At 36.3% G+C, this 22,915-nt stretch overlaps 1 protein-coding gene across 4 annotated transcripts in view; it reads left to right on the top strand.

Moving 5' to 3' along the window:
* Positions 1 to 22,915, top strand: part of GRM1 (glutamate receptor, metabotropic 1) — a 163,583-nt gene that overhangs the window by 36,862 nt on the left and 103,806 nt on the right. The gene's annotated exons all lie outside the window — the stretch shown is intronic.

Raw genomic sequence — 22,915 nt, 5'->3', positions numbered from 1 at the left:
GAATGCAAGGGAAAACAGAGTTAGGAAGAAAATGTACTACTGTTTAGTTTACTAGAAATGGAATGCATTAATTTTCTGCTTTACAGAATAAAAAGAGATTCTTTGGTTTCAATCCAAAGAAGACATGCTGAGAAGAGGCTAAATATCAGCTCTTGCATGTTAACGTGAGGATTAGGAAAGCTGCATAATAGGTCAGATTTAAGCACTTCTGTGTGCAGAAATGACAACCTGAAAATGACTCCGGTTATGGTTTCTGCTGTTCTCTCACAGCAAGTTGAATAATTGTAAATTGCTGTTTCTAATGGGAAATACCTAAACTTTCTCTACTATTCCTCTAACATATCTCTGAATATCCACTTTTATCTGCTTCATTTTTGTTATGTGTTATTTGCATTCTTTACCTGATCCTCGCATTCTGCATCTTGCTCCTTGCATCTTCATCCAGGATTTCTTGGTCTTTCTATTCCCATTTACCTGAGTAAATTACCTAAGATTTTCCTGCCAATTAAAATACTAAACTCCTCAGCACCTGACACCATTATGGGACATATTTTTTAATTTATTATTAAAATAATATTCTGTATGAAATATTCTTGGCATAATTTCCTTTCTGTGAAGTCTGGAAGAATTTTGGTATTTTCTTAATGAGAAAGAGAGAGAAGCAAAATGTGCTTTTGAAAATCCTACTTATATTACTGAGATACTTGCTGAACAGGCTAATTTCACAACTCTTCTACCTTGTCTGTTTGCTGCTATTATGTTAGGCAGATTTGCTCTGATACACACTTTCTTGGATGTGTCACCCAAAGCCATAATTAAGTAAACCTAACAATTTAGGAATGACGTATTCTGGTTTTGCTTCTGGATGTGTGATAGTGGCTAAAAAAAAAAAAAGAGGGGGGGACTCCAACCTCTAAAGGAGCTGTATAAGACTGGCCCCTTTATTGTTGTCAATTGTTTGTGATGGGACCTTGCACCACTATTGTAATTAAAAAATACATTTGCTATCATATTAACCATTATCACTTTTACAGACCTGAAAAACTATCAAGATAACTGACTTGAATCTGGTTCATATTATAATCAAAATTTTAAAATTAAATTCTGGGCAAAGGCAGTGGTATAAAGGGAACAACTAGGCAGGTGTTCTGACTTTGCAGACTGGTGTTTGATAATTTTTGGAGTTGCAAACTGAGTAAATGTGAGAGCTCACTAAAAAGTAACATAATCTAAGCAAATGAACCAGATGCTGAAGCCTGTTGAAAGAAGTACTGCTACGGCCAGTGCCCAGACTGATTTGCAGTGGAACACCTAGAGTACAAAGTTAGATGTGTTAATCTGCATGCATTTCAAATGAATTTGTGTCAGCAGTGTGATTACAATGTATGTTAAATGAACCCAGAATGGAAATGGAGAGTTTGAAGTCTTTACAATAAACTTGCCACCATCTCTCTGGTAAGATAATAGAAAGAGAGGATGATGGAGCACAATAATGTCTCTCAGGAGCTCTGTCTTCCAAATATGGCTGATTTCTCTTTTTTTTTTGTTTCCCGTTATATTTGTGGGAAAACTTCTTAGATGGGAAGACTTAACTCAAGTAATTGCACAAACTGCTTGTCCATCAGAGTAAGAGTTGCATTTGCAGAGAGATGCAGGCAGAATTAAGAAGCAGCAAAGATAAGAGGCTAAGAAAGGAGAAGAAGTGATGCTAAAATGCTAGAAAGAAAACACACATTGTAGAAAGAAAGTAAATAGAATTATGAAGTTGAAGAGGATGAGGTGGAAGAGTCTTTGTGAAAGAGAGATACTGAGTCATACGGGTTTGGTTTCAGGCAATTGTTATATATTCTGACTGAGATGTGTTAAGATACATGTAACAAGCTGAGCAGCTATAAACTGCACAAGTGGAATGGAAGCAGAATCATGATTCTGGACTAGATAAAGTGGTGGACTGTTAGTCCATCCAAATTTAGTACAAGAATGCTTCTGTTGATACTGAAGCCCTCCAGTAAAACATTAAGAGCAGAATTTTGTTTTTGTGGTGCTGTGGATCATGAACAACCCTCTGGACAAGAGTTCTGTTAAAGTGAGAGTGAAACAAGAAAAACTTTCAGATACAAAGTGCTTACCTGTTAAAACAGAGAAGTGTCCACATGTTCTAGTATTTTGTTTGTGTCAGTGGTGAACATCCAGTGCTTGTGATTCAAATTCAGATCTTTTACTTCCATTTTTTTTTCTCCTCTTTGAAGAAGCATACCTCCTGAGAGTATTTGCTGACTGGCTGATTTGTTTCAAGCCAGATAATTGACATTCCTTGTAATTTTCACCCTTGGTATGGAAATTACAGATCTTGTGCTTGTTTGTTAACGTCTGATTCTGTTTAAAGCTTCCTAAGCCATTTACTTAAAAAAAAAACCTGAGCAGAGGCTGTTAGTTCCACACATTAGTCTGGATATAAAAGGATGTTTTCTGTGTACTCTACATTTGCTGGTTTTTAATCTAATCAAGTGTTCCTAATGGAGAAAGGAACAATACTCTAGCTGGATTAATTTTCATCGTTTATGTTTGACTAACATAACATTTGACCTCATGTCTCTAACTAAACACACTGTTTTTAAGGTTCTGCAGACTACAAAAGCTTTGTGGAAGGGACAACCTTTTAGATCTGTGCAGTGGGGAGACACCTTGGCTCATACCTAGGTTTGCTGGTCACTACTGCAATTCATGCAAATAGCAATAATGTTTTAAAACTTAACAAAAATTACTAAGAAAGAGTGCACAGGAAAGTCCAAACACAAAAGGGGGATTTTTTTTTTTTTTCTTTTTCTTATTTTAGAAAGAGACTTGCTGTGATCTTAGGGTAAATTATTCGTACTTACCAAGGCCCCATTTTCACAATGCATGGAGTCGTGGCCTCACTGCTTAAGTGGAGGTGCTCAGGATCAGCATAATCAGCTCTGCCCCTTGTCCTTATGACCTTGGAAAGAGGTTGGTTAGAAGGTTGGAAGTTTGTATCAAAGTGCTGTGGTTCTTTCAGACCATACGGGCACACTGAGTGAAGCTTCAGTTTCTCTGACAGAGCTTCAAATAAAGATATTTCAAAGTGATGGAGACCTACCTCAAGTTGTGCTCCTCTTTTTCCTTGCTTGAGCCAGGATGAAAGTTGTAGTACATCACCTAGTTCTTCATCTTTCAAAAACTTAAGTTTTCCTTAAGCCAGAGTCCTTGCATTAGATAAAACTATTTTTGTGAGCCTCTGATAATATTCAGTGTTCTATGTAATCTAGACTTTGAGATTACACATCCTACTGCAGAACTAGGCTTTACAGTCGTTTCATTGACAGGTATTTCAGTGGATTCAAATTTACTTTTCCTGTTAACGCAAAATCACTTTATTTGTTCCCAGCAATGTACCTGCCCCTTACCTGTCCAGATTCTCCAGCTCTCTGCTCCTTGCAGCCTCTAAAATAGACTTCATACATTGTTAATGCGTACCACAAATTCTGAGACCAAGAAGCAGAAGGAGCCTTGCTGTGTAACTGAAATTCCCCCTATGAGGCAGGTAGTGATTTACCTCCCTCTTGAAGGACCCAGGGTCTATTGACCATTAGGGAGTACAGGGGGAGCTAAATGATAGGGGCAAATGTACAGAGGGAGAAACAGCTGTACAGTGCTCTAGGTGAATCTACTTATCTTTGATTTACAACATAGGAACTCAATTTATGCTGTAGTGTGTAGTAGTCAAAGAAAAACAAATCTCAGAACTGGTTCTTTGAAAATTATGTATATCCAGGTGCTTTTCTCCCCTCTTTTTCAAACAGCTGCAGGATTGATACATTCCATCATCTTTATTGGAAGTTCAGTGACTGGACCAAACATTCTGGAGGCAATGCTTATAACAAGTCAAACAACTTCTAATAACTTTAAAGATTTGGTTTCTTTTCTCAGCAACAAGTAAAAAATTATTCTTTGCCAACCTGATTTGTTTTGCTAAATCTAGAACAATGTTGTATCAATTTCAAAACAAATATTCTTTTTCCAAATAGAAAGACAGACTGTTCCTATTTTGAAAATATTTAAACTATTTCTTCTAGAGAATGTCAAAATAAACTGTCATAATATTTAACCCTCTATGTTTTCCAAATTGGTAAATAATTTTCATCTCCCCACAAGAGTAATTTTCAGTAGATGTATTATTCATCCATTTCGTTGTAGTTTTAGTAGTGCTTTTGAAATACCTGCTGATAATGACTCCTCAAGTCAAAATCTTTCAACACTTTCAGTAGTCTGAAACTCCATCCTATTCCTATGGATAATTATAATAATAGAACCCTCCTAATCATGTGGTACATGATTTCCTGTGCCAGATCCTAACAACATTCCACCTATCCAGTACTAGCAAATGTCAAGAGCTGAATTTCCATTGCAATTTCACAAACTTATTTTTTTTTTTTTTTTTTTTTCTCCTCTGTGGTCTACACCCAAACAATATAACAACTATATAGACTCAAGTCTTTAGGAGCATGGGACACTGCATCAAAATTTCTCAGCAGTGCAGGATACCCTGAGCTGTGAGATGGGAATGTTTTGTTTCCAAAGACTCTGTAGGAGATTAAGTTGTACCTGACAATCTCTGAAAAATGCAGAAGATGAAACTTAGAGGGAAAGCAAAGCCTGAAGTTGTCTCCACTGAGTTTCTTCCTCAGCACTGTTGGAACTAGCACTACTCACCCAAGGGTGGTAATTCAGGTAACTATGGTTCATAGCTAGGGCCAACAGCAGGGAAAGCTTTTCTATCCTCCTGGAAACTCAAGACGGAGAATCTCTTGAGAGCTTGTTGAATGTTTGGGGTTTTGGCCAATTGCTTTAATACCTCCAGAATCCTTTTTGGTTTCTGATTTCTGTTGAGTGGACCAGAACAACTCACTTCTATTATATTAAAAACTAGAATGCTCTTGAAGCTTACATGCCTGCTGTCTTGATTTAGTGGTCAGGGAGAAAAAAAAACACATAAGACCAAGTCTCTCTCTGTTATCCCCTTCCACCCTCCAAAAGAAAGATAAAAAGGGAATAAGGAAGAGAGAATTAAAGGTTGGAACTTAAAACTGGAACAGATTAACTGGAACAGGAAAGGACATTCTCCCATGGGATGAGGAACAGGTATACAAATATATACGAAATCTGATGTCCATGATTGCAGATGTGTCCCAGGGTCCCCTGCAGCAGAGCCGAATTGGGAGAGAGGTTCATGGTTCTTCCCAGCAGCCGATGGATTTGGATCCTGCTGAGAACATGGTGAGCTTATGACAAAGCATGAGTCTCTCTCCAAGACCTCTGATTGCAGCAAAACAGCAAGGAAGAAGAAATGGGCAGACTTCCAGTCCTCCTGGATTTATAGATTATGGCAGGGAATGGAAGGAATACTGATGCTTCTCTACTCTGCCCATTGAATCCCTCCGGGTCCTAAACAGCTTCTCTCTAGACCCTTGTATTGGTACTGTAAAATGAACCTTGGACCCCTCAAACCACAAAACCTGCAGAGGTAGAACTTTTCAAGTGGTGTATTAAACTTTCCACCAATTCAATTTTTTACTTGAAAAACATTGGGCGTTTTACACTGGCTTCTAACATTTAGTATTTAAAATTTCTCAAAGGGAATGAATGTCAGAAGTACTCTGAGGGGTATTTTGGAGAGACAACAGGATCTAGGTTTATGATTAGGTTTTTATCTACATCAAAGTTAAGGCCTGTTCTCTTATTTGTGGTAATGGAAAAGTAATTTGGCTTCACATTGACAATCAGTTGTGGTATGAATACACATGGCAAATTTTAGGCATAACTAACTTTTCAATTTAAAATATGACTAATTTCCTGAACCTATTGTTTGTATTAGAAAATTAGATGATGTACATTTAATTTAAACCAGCATACAGACTATGCATCCTTGATGCAATTAATATAGCTAGATGAAGAACGGATATATTTTGATACAAAAGCAGATGTGAATCAGTGATCTTTTGTCATAAAACGATGTAATTATATAATCTGGTGCTCTGACCTACAAGAGAAGCTGAACTCTGGCTGCAGCAAACATGCAAATAGCAGCCTTGTGTTTTGAGAAAAAAAAGGGTGATATTTACAACAAAGACAGCATATTATCAGTGTCATCCTCCCTCTGTAGTTAGCAGCAACTGTTTCCGAAGGGTCTGCCAATGTTAACGGTTTCACCAATCAAAATCTGGACAATTTGAACATTTGTTTTCAGTTGGCATTTTTGTGGGTTTTTTTGTTTAAATTTATTTTCTTAAAACAAAATAGAAATACTCTTTTACACTTCCATTTGCATATGATCTGTTGATGCTGTTTTAAATATTAGTGGCTCAAGTGTTGGTCAGGTAAAGTTTGCCCAGGCCCCACATCCGCCAGGTAGTCTCCTTGCTCCTGGGTTGGGATTCTCTGCAGGGGATAATGCACAGTGCCCTTTGATGCACTGCTAGAGCCAAAAGCTACATTTAGTAGGCATATATTTCTGGGTCAAAATACTTCTGAATAACCCTCTTCTACCCAGAGAAGGAAAGCCATTACCTCTTCCTTCTCTTTCCATTTAACCAGTTCCACACTGGTCAGGATTTTAGCTGTGCAGAAGAGATTTTAGAACTGCTCAGCATCCCTAAGGCTGGGCTTTTCTGTGTGCTTAGCTCAAGCCTTCTGATCTGTGATCAGCAAGAATTTTTTCTTCCATTTTCTTCCTTCTTGGTTTGTCCCTCATCAGACACCTCCTGTCTCTGTTGGAATTCAGTGCAAGTAAGAAAATCTTGCTATGAACTTTCTTGATTACCAGCTTCCACTCTCCATAGCTGCATCAAAATGAAGAACTCTGTTCATCAGTACAATGTTTGTGATATTTGATACAAGATTCTTACTGGCTGATAATTCCATGTACCTATGAGGTTAGGATTTGGTTTTAAGAGTTACGAAGTTAGTCAAACTCAAAACAGTCAAGCAATGCTTCCTCATTCTGTGTGTGTTAATTTATAAAGTGAATTAACACTTATTTTCAGGGTTGTTTTTTAAGTGCCAAGAAGAGTAGCAGAGAGAAAAACAGAGCACATATTCTAATTAACATGTTCTAATAATGGAGTGAGCTTGTCAGAGTCTCAAGCACAGAGATATAGGTAACTCTCAATTTCCTCTGTAGTTGTGATTATTCAACATCAGTTGTCCCCTAACTTGTCCTTTTTGCCAGACAATCATGTAGAAGCAGAACCCTGAATGTTGTGTTTGTGGTCAGCATCTGCTGCCTTAATAGTGAACGTTTTTTTTAATCAATGCTTGACATTCCAGTACAGCTGACTTTCAGAGGTCATTTATAATGGACATCAAAAATCATGGAGTAAGTGTTACTAAGAGAACAGAAACAAGTATTGGATTTCGTCCTTATTCCCATGAGCACAAACACCTGTTCTTTGTTTCTTCCAGTACCTTTTGAAGCAATAACCTTCAATGACTCAAGCTGTATCAGGCTGTGGGCTATGTTATTGACCTATTTTTCCTCAGAGGTTTTAGGATTGTATTGTTACTTCTGTTTGACTAATTTTCTGAGAGCAAGCTGGGGACTATATGTTGTTTTCAGCCTAGAGAAGGGAGATGGTAAACTTTAGCTAAAGCTCGATTGGAAGGAAATGCTTATGTATAATTATTATTTCTATGTTGTGAGACTGAGCAAACCACTCCGGCAAATGCCTGGTCTTTTTGCAGTCTCTGAAATGGACATAGTAATGCTTTCATGTCTTTGTTTCTCTGCAGAAGTGTTATGAGAAATAATGTGTTAATATTTTGCTGTAGTTTTATAGATATGTTGATCTCTGTTTATTCTGGCATTATCTAGTAACACTGATTGCATCTGTACCTTTCCCTCACTGTATCTGTATGTTTCCCTGTCTTGAAGTAGAAACATGCTGAAAGACAAATGATACTTTGGTTATGTAAGGAGGATCACAGGGCACAAATGAATGCTATCTAACTGGAATATATTAATTGGAAAATACAGTGAATTCCAGTGTAATGGAGATACAAGAAAATATAAAAGTTATATTGTTTTTCAGTGTAACACAATTAGCATTGCAAATGGAGTTTAGTATTTCTTCAGCTTTCCAGCACTGGATTTTCATTCAAAAAAAGTGAATACTGATCTTGATTGTAAAAAACTTTTTGAAAAAGTTGGAGATTTCTTGCTGATTACAGATATTATTTAAAGACCTTAGTAAGGCCTGTCAAATCTGTAGGAGACTCATGGTTGTGCATAAAGACTGACACAAAGTGAAGTAAAATACAGTAACAGCCTTCGCCAATGTGAGGTGACAGATGGATGATTTGGTTAAAAAATAGAAAAGATGACCTTGCTCACAATAAATGACATTTACTGGCTGCTCAGAAATGGTATCTACTCACTATGACATAATAAAGTTAAAACAAGATTTAATCAAGCAAGAGGTCTTGTGTCAGAGAAATTTTTTGTTGGGGGTTTGACTAAATTGCAGCATGTAGAGTGAACTGATGCTTAATGCAGAATCTTTCAGAAAACTTGCTGGAAGACACACACGCACACGTCCCTCTATACTGAGGCTATGCAGGACTTGGAATTGCATTCCTTTGAGCTAATGAATTCTGAAAGTGATTAAATGCCTGTTGTTGATTTGTTTGTTTTCTCTGAAGATGCTTTGCCTTCACATACTGCATTATCTTGCCAAGCACCAAAAACTACATATTCTGCCAGTTTTCTTGGAGCATTTCCATTACAAGCATAGGCTACGAAACAAATTCATGTTGGCTGCTTGATGTAATGTGCTTTAGTTAGATATCAGTGAAGTTAGACATCTTTACACAAAATGAAAATGAACTAGATGGTGAATGGTGATGAACCTGAGGTTATATTTCATGGCATTGGTAACGCCTTCAGTAAGAGCAGCTTGATTAGCATAAGTTTTTTTGCTTCTGTAAAGAAGGTAGGTGACAATTTTTGGGATTCCTTTTAATGGCATACAAGGACATGGTAGATGCAGCTCGTGGATTTAATTATCGGGCCATACTCTCTCTCAGTAGAACTCAGATGTTGGATTTTTTTTTATTTATTTTTTTTTTTACTGCTGCTCTCGTACATCAAGCAGAAAAGATAGTGACTCAGATGGCACTGGCCACCTTTTGGACAATCCTTAGAAATGGCACAGGACAGTTTCAGCTAGGCAATGTGCTGGAAGACCTCTGTTCAGGACTGATGAGGGTTGTTGGCCAGGATTATCATGGGAGCATATCAGAGAGATGTGCCTTTTAATTTTCTATGGTGGAATCAAGCACAATTTCCTAAGTATCTGTCATCATGTTCTCTTGGTACAGCTCTAAGCAATAAAATATCTTGGAAAGATATTGGAAAATATATACCAAGGAGCATCTACCTTTAAAACTAAACAATAACAGAGGCTTCAAAGTGTATTTTTGAACAAGAATAACAAAATTGTGTGAATATATGACATAGCCCACAGTATCAATTCTACCTTTGAATTATCAGTGTTTTTTCTTGCCTTACCAACAGTTTATCTGAAAGTTCAAATACACTAGATACTTCTGTCTTGGATATGAGGGACTTTTTCTTTTAAGGTTTTTGGCTTCCTATTCACTGAAAAGTGACTAGGAAGGTGAATAAGATCACCTCCTGTGAAATCCTGTAATATAAAGAACAATACCACAATGTGAAAATGAACTGATTCATATAGTATGAATAAAGTAAGGAACAAGTTGATATCATAGGTTGGAGCCTTTGGCAGTGGACACTCTCTTTTTTTAACCAAGCTTCCCCTGCATTTAAACACAATGCTTTCATGTAAGTTAGGATCAATTATTCTTATTTGATGACCTATGAGTTTCCTTTCTAGGGATTGCATCTTTGGTAAAGCTTTCCTGTAGTCATGTGGCTTTTAATGGAAAAGATGCTTCTTTGCTTAGCAACCTGGTAGATACAAAAAATTGCAGCTTCCCTTTTTGGTTCCCATGGAATCCATGCAACATTCATGAATATTTTAATCCCAGATCTCGTCTAGTATGGGCTTGTTTTAAATTTTTATGTGTAAACAATGCAAATAGATATGGCCATAGACAGAAGGTGATGCAAACAGCAGGAAGTAAGTACTCATTTATGGAAAAAATTGAATTATAACATCAAAATCATATAGTCATCATGATAAAGCCTCACATGAAAAATTATAGATCTTACCTATCACACTGCAAAATGACAAATGTTACACCATTCAGGTGCCAATTTGAAGTTAAATGTATTCTTTTGGGTTTGTGGTGACTATATAGGATCAAATATAAAATAAGAACAAGTCTTCTTTGAGATTTTCTATGCCAGGATTCAAAATCTTTTTTTAATAATTTCCTTTGGAATTTGGTCTGTTGGATTGTTTAGCTGAGCAGATGGCCCAGGAAGGATTAGGGAAAATCAGAGATATGCAGCACAAAACAGCACCTGACTGGTCCACGTGCTCGGAAAATATACATATTTAATATTATTTACATGCAGTTTATTACTCTGAATTATAATATAGACAATTAAGCATACAAATTTATCCTTGTGTGTATATCAGTAAGCAGGGTTATTCTTATTTCTGCAGCTAATAGATAATAGGAAGTGCTTACTGTGTGTAGTATGAACGACCTGTCTAGAATAAACTGCAGCACAGAGTAGCAAAAGCATGAGATGACAGGCATGAATTGATACGGGACTATAAGCAACTCGCTAGTGGCCAGCAAAGGAATGTAACCTTGAGAGCTCGGTATAAGTTTATTTCAGGCATAACAAAGACAACAAAGAACAGTAAAAAAATAGATATTACACAGTAAATTTACTTGTAATGTGGACTTGCTGACCAGTGAAGAAAAAGCAAGGTGTAAAAGTTATGAAAGGTAAAAATTAGTCTCAACAAGGAGGAAGAAACCATCAGCATCACTCTCCTCCTGGAAATGTTCTCTGGATGCTGAAGCCTCTCCTCTCCCCTTCCCTGGACCCCCTCATCTCTCCCCCCCCTGCTTCTGGTCTTAAGATGACGGGCAAAACCATTAAATACAGGCATGAAAGTTTGGATAATTTCAACTATAGATAATTATAAATATGTAATACATTATATTGGTTTTTACATAACAATATGTGTGTGAGAAAATTTTAGTAGAATTGTGACTAGATTAAAAATAATGGATCAGGCACTAAAGTTTAATTAAAGCAACAATAAATCATGGAGTTTGGCTGTAAGGTGTATTCCTTTTGCCTGTAACAAAAATTTTTAGTGTAAGTGGTGGGAATTAACAAATGTGTAACTGGGAAGCAAAAAACAAGCAACAAACATCCATGGTGAATGTGTCATAACTGGTGTTGCCCTCTGCATTTGAACACTCTTTTAACACTTCTTTAAAAGGAAAAGCTAAACGCCATGATTAAGGTCACAGCTCAAAGATCTATTGCATTCAGGTGGGATCTGAGTGACTTCAGTCGAGCTGTCTGTGGATACAGATGATCTCATGCACAATTCACTGCTGGTTCAGTTAAATAACCTCTGTTATGAATAAATTACATGGACAAGTCTATATAAATAAAAGATTTCAGCTCTAAATAGATCATGTGAATAAATTTTAAAAAAAGAAATACTGATATTTGGATGGTTTTAACTAAATTAGAGAGGCAGCATGTTTTGTGAAAGGATTTCAAAGGGAGAACGAGCTATTTTTCACAGTGTTATGCTAAGCCATTCTGTGCTATTGATTTTGGGGTGGAGTATTGCTTAAAGGCCATAGTAAAGGCATGGATACACTGGGATAGCATCACTGCAACCACATTTGAGTTGGCATCCTGTCTAAATCCTTCTTGGGTAGGCACTTGGAATTCCCCAAAATGGTTTCCATTTAACAAAATTTCTGACCTTTATTGTCTAACTAAAAGTGCTTAAGTTATTAATTTTATTTGTAGGAAAGTCTGAGAGAATATTAACCAACAGGATTTACTTGTATTATTGTAAAAAATATATATTTAAAAAAAAATAAATAAATTGCAGTCTATTATTTACTCATCTAGCTGAACACTTAACTAATGAAGTTGGCATGATGACTTCAGGAGAAAGGCACATGCAATTGTTCGCCAATGCAAAAATGACACATTATAACCAATAGAATACAGCATATTTTTATTTGCATTTATTTGAATAAAATTTATATATAAACTCCTTAAGCAAGGGAAATAAATAATTATCGTTTTTCAGAATGGTTTAAAGCTTGATAGTCCTTAAAAAACCGTTCAGGACTACTATATATCCATGCAAATGATACTGTAACACATTATTTCCTTTTGAAAATACAGAAAAGCTGCTTTCTAGTAGCTCAGTGATTAAAGAAATGTGATGCTACTTGCTCAGTCTCAAACTTGAGTGTTTAAACCTGGTAATACAAAAGGAAATATAGCCTTTAATTTTGATACTTCATTAAGTGATAGTGCAGATGTGCCAGGTTTGTTGTTGCTTTCAATTACAGAACGTTTCCTGTGGGTTCAGCATCCATTTCTGGAACAGACAAAAGTGAATGTTTGCATTGAAGCTTAATCCCTTCCTCAGAAAAGAAACTTGGCAACTCTGTTTCACATTTGCTTTAGGAAAACAGTGAGTTTGAACATTGTTATGACATAACAGTTTGAAACATATAGCGCTTGACTGGTGCTCCTTTTAAAACTGAAGTGAGCTGTGGAGGTAAATGAATATGCTTGAGGTTGAAATAAGCTGATGAGAACTGTTAGAAGGGAGTACAAGGATGGGAATTCTCTCCAGTAGTTGATTCATTGCATGACCAAAAATGTCTTTCAGAGCACAGTCAAGTTAGGCACTTTGTCCAGTGAAGCCACCTCTGAGATCAAGTACATTCCTTTTGCAGAAGGACATACCAAGGCCCTTCTGTTACAGGCTTTTGTGTATGAGCACTCACATGGAGTTTGATACACTCAAACCCAAGTTTTGCTTTTCTATATGATGATGTAGTGTATCACTGTTAGGGAGTGATAGGGAAAAATAATACTCAAGCATAACACCTGTGTTTGCTCCTACTGCCTTTACAACTGCCTCCTTTATTATGTTATTTTAATATGTAATAATTAAACCCATTTTTCAGATATTTGGCTGAGGTGTATCTACAGATTAAGACATTAAGTGTCTTAGTGCAGGTGTCTAGATGTACGTCATATGACCAACAACCCACTATAGTTACTGAAGATCAATTCAACACAGCCTAAAAACCAATTCGGTCTCCCTAAAGCAGACACATGCTCTCTGGCCATCTGAAACACTGTCTAGTCTGTGTTGCCTGCATTTGATTAAATTTTCTTTGACTGTAATGGCAACTTTGGTATCTAGCTCACATAAAGGCATTAAAGTAAACATGCTGCCAAGTTCACACAGAAATTAAGGTTTCATGCTGTGAGACTGAGTCAAAACACATATATCTATACTGAGATTGTGTAGGATCTGGTACAATGTGTGGAATTTAAGTTGCATTAGTTTTAATGGAAGTGTTTCTGAAAGATTTTTTGAGAGATTGACAGTGGTAAAATGATACTTTCAGACCTTCTGTGAAATCATGGAGTCTTAGTTTCTCCTTTCAAAACAACTCAAAAAATGTGAAGAACTGTTTACTACAAAATACCAAACCAAAATGAAACCGTTAAGTTTGTATAATACTATTTTCCTCAAAAACTATGATTACAATTTCTATACCAAACCATGCAAGCAGAAAAGTGTGCTTCCATTTATGAACATATCTTGAAATGGGCCAACCCACTTCTTGCAGTTTCTTTGTTGCATCTTCTCTCCTGAACTGCAAATGTCAAATACTGCATACTCAAGGAATGTGGCATGCTGAGGGACTATAGCCCCTGAGAATATGCTATGTGAGCTTTACAGAAATTTGGGGTGTAGTGGAAGAGTCAAATCCACAAGGGTCTCAGGTATTTTCAGTTTCATGTGAGATTTAAACAGTAGTATGTTCCTCTTAATTCTCACTTGTTGGCTTGGGAGGGGTTTTTTGTTTGTTTGTTTTGTTTTGTGTTTTGTTTTTTGTTTGTTTTGTAAGAAAAGGGGAAGCATGCAGCTGGTAACAACTAAACATAAATGCAATTGAGAGGCATAGAAATCATGACCTGGACTTTCTCATTTAAGCCAGTGAGGATGCCTGCATATAAGATTACTCTCCTCACTTCAGATACAAGAGTGAGTCCTTCCCTAGTTGGTGTCATGAACTGTTCATATGGGTTGAACAGCAGGAAAGAGTAATAATTCAGTAGTGATCTTATAAAATCCACTCAGGATACAGATAACTGACTCTTGATACATCTATTCTCCAGAATGTAAAAGGTATTAGGAGTTTACACTTTGACTGACAAACCATTTACCCCAACTAGAAGCAAACAGATCTCTCAAGCTTTTCAGTTGCCTGGCCTGTGAAAAATCCAGCTGTGTTTCTATAGCAACTGCAATGGGCCAGTAATGATCTCATCACTCAACAACCAACTTAAATGCCTATCACCTTATTGCAAATACTGGATACAGATAAACATTGAATCATCTAATTGCTAGCATGGTTAATGTTCCCACATTCTTTAACAATTTACTACAAAGAAGAAAAGGACTCATACCTGGGTGGTCAAAATAGTCACCACATGCAATAATTTGAAAGAGAGGGAAATGTCTTTGTTGCCAAACTCCGGTCTTTTCAAGCACGTACGATCTAGGTAATGACTGAAAATATTTTTGTTGTAGTCAACTTGGAAAAACTTTCTATGGTACTAGATGTAAATCTTGGGAGATATTTGTACTTCATTTGCTGAAAAAGATTACTCAACTTGAGTCATTGGCACGCCAGCACCTGGCTGGCTCCGCAGAGTGGAGCTCTTTGAATGATATATAAGTCCAACACCAGACACAGCAGTTGCTTCCTGATATTCTTCTCTGATGGCTACCCTTGAAATAAAGGTCTTGGTTTATCTCCAAATTTTGGAAGGAGCTCTTCTGGGAGGTGGAAGTATAATTTTCCTTTAATTTTTTTCCATAAGTCAACGGACAAGAGCAAAGAGTCAGTAAAAAATTAGAACAATGCTTATCATGCTTTATTAATTTGTTGTCAAGATGATTGAATATTTTTCTGCTGAATTTATAGAGAAGAGCTGCATAACACTTCTGGTAGGAATACGTCCTTCCTCCAACTTATGGGTTTCATTGCGAGTTACATCTTGCCTTCTGATATGATTTCCATTAGTCTGGATATATGCAGGCCTCCATTTTTAAACACTCCTGGTAGGAGTTGTTCACTGCCATATATCTATAATTCTCCTTTATCTCAAATATTAACATATTCTTCTCATCTATTTTCCTAAGTCTAATAAGAAAAATCTTGGCATTTATGATAAAAGTCTCTCTATGATTTTTACTCTTTCATGTCTTTCCTTGTTTTGTGTATTCATTTCTAGAAAATTAATTTGCTGTTTAATCAGAACTTCTCTTAGTCTGCTTGGTGACTGTAAGTATATTAAGAGATATGTGGCTCCTACTTGGACAGATTGTCTGCTTCTTTCATTCAAATAACTCTTTTCTTTCAAGTTAGGAAAGGAGAAATGTGAGCTCCTCAGCTGTCTTTATGTATTTCTTCAGACCCCTGAGAAGGAGCTTTAAATAAGCTGTGCTGCAAAGTGGTATATAGGCTTTTCTCTGACCCCTGCAAAGTTCTTCCTTACTTCCATTTTTGACCTTTACTTCCTGATACTGCTTTTTCTTTATTCCTGCTTTCAGTCCCTGCTTTTCTCTTGCCTCACCTTCTTACATCTTTGCTTCTGCTCTAGCAACAACTGCAGCCCTCTACACCCTAACATTGTGATTCAAAACTTTTTCTTTATGACCACAACATTCCCATTATTGCATTAGTCTGAGGAAGAGAATGCAAGCAGGAATAACGAAGTGCAAATTTAATTACATGATCCTTGATGTAAAGGACTTCTTAAAAAGGAAAAAAAAATACAACAATGCAGGAGGTAATCAGAAGAATGGAGATGGCAAACATAGAAGATATTATAGGTATAAAATTGCAGTTTGCTTATCAGAGTCATAGCGTAGTGAGAGCTGTCTTTTTTCCTCTACCTGCTGCAATTTGTTCTGTGCACTTGTCAGGCTGTACATGGGCTTTTGTGAGCAAACGTGAGTGCCAAAGACAGCATCACTGCAGAAGGATAGGTAGAGTGAGCCTTGGGCAGAAAAGCAGGGAATAGACTGTTGTAAATTAGGATGTTGAGTCTAGTGGAGAAGAAAGAGTTTGGTAATATGACAAGGGACAGCTGGAAAACATTGACACAAGTAAAGTTAGGCTGCATTATGGAGGAACCATTAGGGGAACAGGGTCTAACATGGTTAAATTGACTGATTGGTGAGGTTTTGTTTAACAGTTTTGATTGAACAGGGCAAAGGAAAAATAAAGCAGTAGTTGGATCAGGATGAGTTCTGGGAGCAAACGTGAATGGAATCCTTTGGAATGTTGCATGAGCAGCAAAATAAAAGGGACAGTTGAAAATGAATATAGATTGAGGACTAGAGCAGCAAAGAAATGTTGAAGTATTAGAGACCTTGTGTCTTCAAAACCTAAATTGTAATTTTGCTTGAGTCTTTCAACGTCACAGGAACTGCTGTTTGCAGCATGTCCCTAACCAGAACTCTGAAAGGAGTGTCATTAGTGTTTAAGCTGTTACAGTACATGCCATTACTTATATTTTCTCTCACATAGGTTTATTTGAAACTGTGTGCTTTCCCTAGATGAATTCATAAAACTTGCACTTACCTTAAGCTGAAAATAGGTAAAAGGCATATTATTCCTAGTAGTAACATTTTAATTTGGTCCTCATGATTGCTTCAGCAGGTTAAACAAATATTTCTCTGGCTAAGCATCAGAGCCACAGGAAAAGAGTGGGTTTCATGATGAAACTTGTCATGTATTCAGTATTAGATAGCCAAATAATTAATTGTCTGTATTGGCTTTACATTTTCAGCTAAGGCCACGGTCTGTCTTTTAGCAGATGCCTTCTGCATTTGTCTCTGTGGGATATCAGGGGAGATACTGATATATGTTCTCTCTTACTGGTGGTATCTATGCTCTGAATGAGCCTTTGTCCCTCTTTGAGAGGCATGTTATACTACAGATTCCAATTTAAAAGTTGTATGAGTTGGAGGACAAATTCAAATGAGAAAAGTTTTCTGTGCTTATTTGGAAACTCTCAGTGACACTGAAGAGTTTGCAAATTTGCCCCACTCTGAAGACTTGCTGACCTGTGCCAAAATTTTCTGTGTGTGCAGTTGGATACATTGTTGTTCTTATAGCTTGGAGCAGAGTTAACAGTTTAGTTGGTAAAATGGGAATAATTCTACTTGTGTTAACTGCTGATGAGTACTTTGGGTTACAGCAATTCCAGCAATATTGCTCTGGCGTTGTCTCCTTGTGGACTGTCTTGCTTGAAGATTTTTATTTTTTTCAGCTACAGTTTCTTATTCTGCTTTCTGGTAAAAATCTAAAATGATGAAAAGTCATGCACATTAAGTGTCTATAATATGTGACATTTCCCATATGTTCCCAAATCAAAAAAAAGCTAATAATTATGCCTCTGGTAACTCATAACTGCCAGCGAGATCCTTTAATTCCTACTTATTCCAGAAATTCTCTTGACTTAAAATGATTAATCGTGTAAAGTGAAAGCTCACAGCTTACAATATTGCAGAACAGTTTATAGCAGAAATTAGAAAGAATGCTATTTTGATCAAAAACTACAGAGAAAGGTGTGAAGAGGCAATATGCATCTACTATTTTTAAAACTAGACAGGAGAAGTAGGGATTGAGGATGTTTCAAAAAAACTCAAAACTGTTACTGCAAATCCAAAGAATGATAACAAATACATGATACACTAGTCATATGTGTGTATGATTACACTAATAGTTATGAAACATTTTTTTCAGGAAAATTACATACATTTTGGATATTTTTTACTGTGTTATTTTACTTATTCACATATTAAGCATCAGCACTTCTCAAAGCAGTTAGATTCTGCTGGGAAATTCAGTGGAGCTCCTGAAGATGCTGAGATAATTTCTCCCTCTAATCTTTCAATTCAAGGTGCACACCAGGTTTAAGAAATGTCAAATACCAATCAATATTGTTTTCATACCTTCCAATAGGCTGGGATCTATGGTTTTTCTTCATATTTGATGACCACCATCACAGACCGGACAATAATAATATTTCAAATGTCATTTAGCACTTTAAATTTTCTAAGAACCTTACATTACCATTAGTTATGAGGGGTTGCCTTCCTTCCGGTGACTAAGACATGAAGGTCATTAAATACTTCCTTAACTTTTATTTATATGACATTCCTTCTCATTAATTCAATAATTTTGCACCTTTTAATAAGCATGGCTAAATACCTCCTAAGAGAAAAAATCTTATAAGGTCCCTTGTTATACTGAAAGTTACCTTTTCAAAGGTTAGGGAATTTTTATTCTGTAAATGGATGAACAACTTCATTTTGCACTGCTGTTTTCTATTCATGTTTTAATATATCTAGTTAAAGTTTGTATTATTTTTCTATCTTTGCTACTATGCATGACTTCATTAACAAGTCCTTGACCTTCTCTCCAGGGTTATTAGTGAATATGATAATTAACACCATTTTCTGACTTATGCAGAAGTCTCTCCCTCTTACATAGTGCTCATTAAACTGCTTATCATTAGTCTTTGGGCAATCCCTAAGATCTTAATCAAAGGAACAGCAAATAATGAGCCATGGAGAACACTAATGTAAAAAAACCCAACAATAACCAACAAAAAAAACTAAACAAAAAATCCAAACAAAACAGAAAAACAAACCAAACCAAAAGCAAAAACTAGAAAAGAGTGTAAAAAACCTTCCTGACTTCAAGTGAAAGGATCAAAATAACAGTTTCTCTGCAAGTCTGTGCTCTGGAGTCTACTATGTTTAAATCTACAGCACTTGTGTAACTTCTACTACTCTCAGAACCCTAACCTCTAAAATAATTTAACTGGATTTTACCTCATAACAAGATTTCTATAATTGAAGCTGTCTTTACCTGAAGAAAAACGGTTTTCAGAGTGAAGTATGTTACCATTTTCAGTTGTTTTATCGTTTCCTTAATGTTTGTGTACTATACAGTGTGACTGTTTTCTGTTTTATTAGGTATCTTGAATATAAATATTGTGAAATGAGTTAACCACAACCATATGTTGTTCTAAAAATGTTTCAAAATATTAAAATGCAGTGACCTCTGAATATATACTATATATTTAAAGAGTTATTGAAGTGTATTGATTGAATAATTTAAAAAATCATACGTAATCTTCCATAAACTTTCTTAATATTTAAGAACTTAAAGGCAATTGGTAAATCTCTGGCAGAGTTCTAAGCAATGTTGAATAATTTAGGTGTTGAGCCTTCAATCTTTTCAAAATGAAATAAACCCAAATATAAATTATTTTTCTCTTTCACTATTACTAGCTGAACCTGTTGCACAATTATATCCTTCTGCTTTACAGTCTCATTTCCCCCCCAGTTTATTTGTTTAACTTCCAATTTATCCCTGGGGATGCTACTGTTTGAATTAATAATGTGTTTTTTTCAAGTGTCTTTTGGGGTTACAAGTCAGTTTGTCAGTTCTACCTGATTTATCCTTTCCCCCCTTCTTTTTGAAATAGGCACTGTGTTTGTCCTTCTTCAGTCCCCTGAGACTTCCCTCTTTCATGGGGCTCTTCAAGACAACTATAACAGTGCAGGAGCTGGCTCTGTCCATTCCTTAGTAGTTAAGAGTAAATTTCATCACACCTTGTAACAAGGATACCTTAAAGTTCCAGAAGCTTCCTTGGTACCAACTTTCTTCATTCTGTTAAAATTTTGTCAGCACTTCCGAAACTTTTACTGAAGATAAGGTCAGAGAATCACTAGATCCTGAATAATTTGTTACTTGCTCTCCTTTGTTGTTTAAATAATGGACTTAATCTTCATTCAAATGGACCTCTATAAGATTTTTTGCTTCTTTATGGTTTTGGGGTTTTATGCCTTGTACCTTACTACCCTCTATACTTCCATATTTGACACAAGCCATTTATCTACAACTTCTGCTCAATATTTCTTCTCATTGAAGAAATTTCCACAGCACCAGAAGGTTATGCCATTCTGCATTTAACACTGTCTTTCTCAGTAAAAGGCACTTTTCATACTCTTCTATACATTACATTGTCTCACCAAAATTACTATGTTCCCTGATTTGACTGAGGCTCATTCAAAGAGACCAGCAGCTCTCACTCCATCCTTTGTGTTATGATAATTCTCTGTATCAATTCATGAACACTTGGACCCAAATTTATACCTCTGCAATCTCAAACAATTCTTCACTAGCTGGAAACAAGTTTAAAATGTCATTTGCTGAGTGACTTCATCCACCTTCCCAAGCAAAGAATACTATCAATATCTGTGTCTTCATCTTCCATAAGTGTCTTGGCCACCACCTTCGGATCAGATAGTTTCTACTCAGTAGGCTGCATGTGTATTGTTCAGTTTCCCTTTTATATCCACCCAAAATATTGGACAAGCCTTCCTCACTGCTTCCTGAATTTTACGCACTGTTCTCAGCCTAGCTGTTGCTGTAAGATTTGCAGATTATTCCTGTATATCTCACAGGTTTGAGATTCAGCCAGGCATCATCTTGAATATGAACAGTAAAAAAAAAGAAATTAAAAAAAAATCAAGATTTTTATTAGTTTACTAGTTGACCAATTTTTTTTAAGTTTCACTCACATCACAGTGTTCACAGGTGTAATTGTTTACAGGATATAATAATACACAGTGAAAAATATCTCCCTCATCTCTGGAATACATTTTTCAGCATATTCTCAAACCTGTCTCCATCAGAAATGTGAGATGGGACACAACTGATGGGATGTCATAGCATCTGTCACAGCACTTGTCATAGCAAAAAATTATCGTTTCCCTTTCTCTACTACATACAAACAAAACAAACAAAAAAATCCCTATCTGCAACAGACTGTTATACTATCTTTAAATAGTTTTCATTAAATATTCAAACTTGCTAGTGCAGAAGCTTTAGTGAGCGTGTCATGTTCCTGTATGTCAATGACATTTATTCTAATCTACCATAATTTGATATGAGCCTCAACACAGTGTCAGTCAGTGCCTGTTTTATACTATCATGTAAATGCTCCTATCAACAGGAGAAATCATTGAAAAGAGAAGCAGAAGCAGGATGGTCTTGAATGGCTCATCCTGAAAAGGCAACAGGCACAGTTAAGAAAAGCTTGTACAGTCCTTTTGCTGTATCACCTAACAGCATTTTCAGCACTTAGCTTTACAATGAGGTTCTGTAGGATGAAAAATTCTGTTTCTCTGAGCACTTTGCTGCAGGGAGGTATAGCAAATGAGCAGCAACTGTTTTCTGTGAAAGATGCTTCAGGTTGATCAAGGGACTGTGCTTTGCTAAGTATTTAATTGTAATTTGAATTCTTTTAAAGACGCTCAATCATACTGTTGTCTGCTTTACTGTCAGAAGGCTGGAGAGGGTCTTTGTAACTTGTTTCATGCTTGAAAACCGGTTGAAATTTTTGATCTGGAAAGAACTCCAGAAAAGAGCAGGCATCCAGAAAAAAGGACAGTGATGAGGGAGACTTCCTTTCAGGGATGTTACCAAGTCTGATTCAGTGGTTAGAAGGTTCCCTCTCTTGTGGATGCAGAACTGCCATGCCAACCTTCTTCCATAGTCTGACAAAACACCAGCCTGGGAGACTTGAAACAGCTTATTTCAGCTTATATTTTCAAGACAAATGAAACGAGGGTGGCCCCGCCCTTCCCCTGCTTTATCCCTCAAATCAAAGGATTTTGATATCAACAGAAAATGTTTCAGTCAGTATTTTGAAACCTCGCCTACTGCAGATCACAACTCATGCATTGTGTTGACTCAAGCATCTTTTTTCAGTACTTGTATTTTCCACTACCAACACATAATGCTAGTTCCTACATTTTACTTTAAATTAAGTACAAATCTATGCTTAGCCTAGGCTGTTACTGGAAAGACAACAAATTCAACTGCCAGCTTACAGTCAGGAATGGTACTTAACTAAAAATCTCTAATTTAAAGTGTGAATATTATCCAAAAGTCAAAACAATATCAAAACACAAGCTCTTTATTTAAGCCTCAGGTGGAATTGCTGAAGTAATGCAGAATGTGTTTGCTAATAGATGTGCCTCTGATTGTAAGAAGGCTTAGTTAGCTGTAGGTAAACACTAATTTTAGAAAAAAAATACTGTTTTGGAGCTGACATAAAGTGCATCCTGAGGTAATGTCAAATATGGTATTTTTATAATTTTACTACTACAGTTTAGCTGCAGTCCTTAAAACTATGGAAGCCCCAAATTTTGATTGTTGGTGTCACTTTGAGAGGTGACTGTAGTTTTTAAGCAGACAAAACTGCCTGATGAGAATGGAAAAAACCCAGCAAACCATTTATGCTGTGGAATCTCAAGTGATTATAATTCTGTAATTTTTTTGTTTGTTGATCAGTTATGACACTAAAAAATATTTACATCCAGATAGGTTTTCGACCAACTAAAAATGTGCACCAAATCTCATTGTGTAGAGAGTTCTATACATTTTCTGATTTTCTTGCTCTGCTTTAGTGAATATGCAATTGGAATCCTCAGGGCTGAATAGTATAAATTAAGAATTTCCTGGCTTGTTTCATTCTTAATTAAAAAAAAAAAAGAGTGAGTGAGGAAAG

Source organism: Chaetura pelagica, unplaced genomic scaffold, assembly GCF_000747805.2.
Source record: "Chaetura pelagica isolate M959 unplaced genomic scaffold, ChaPel_1.0 scaffold135, whole genome shotgun sequence".
In the NCBI taxonomy this organism is placed as follows: Eukaryota; Metazoa; Chordata; class Aves; order Apodiformes; family Apodidae; genus Chaetura; species Chaetura pelagica.
This window is presented reverse-complemented; position numbering and strand designations above follow the sequence as displayed.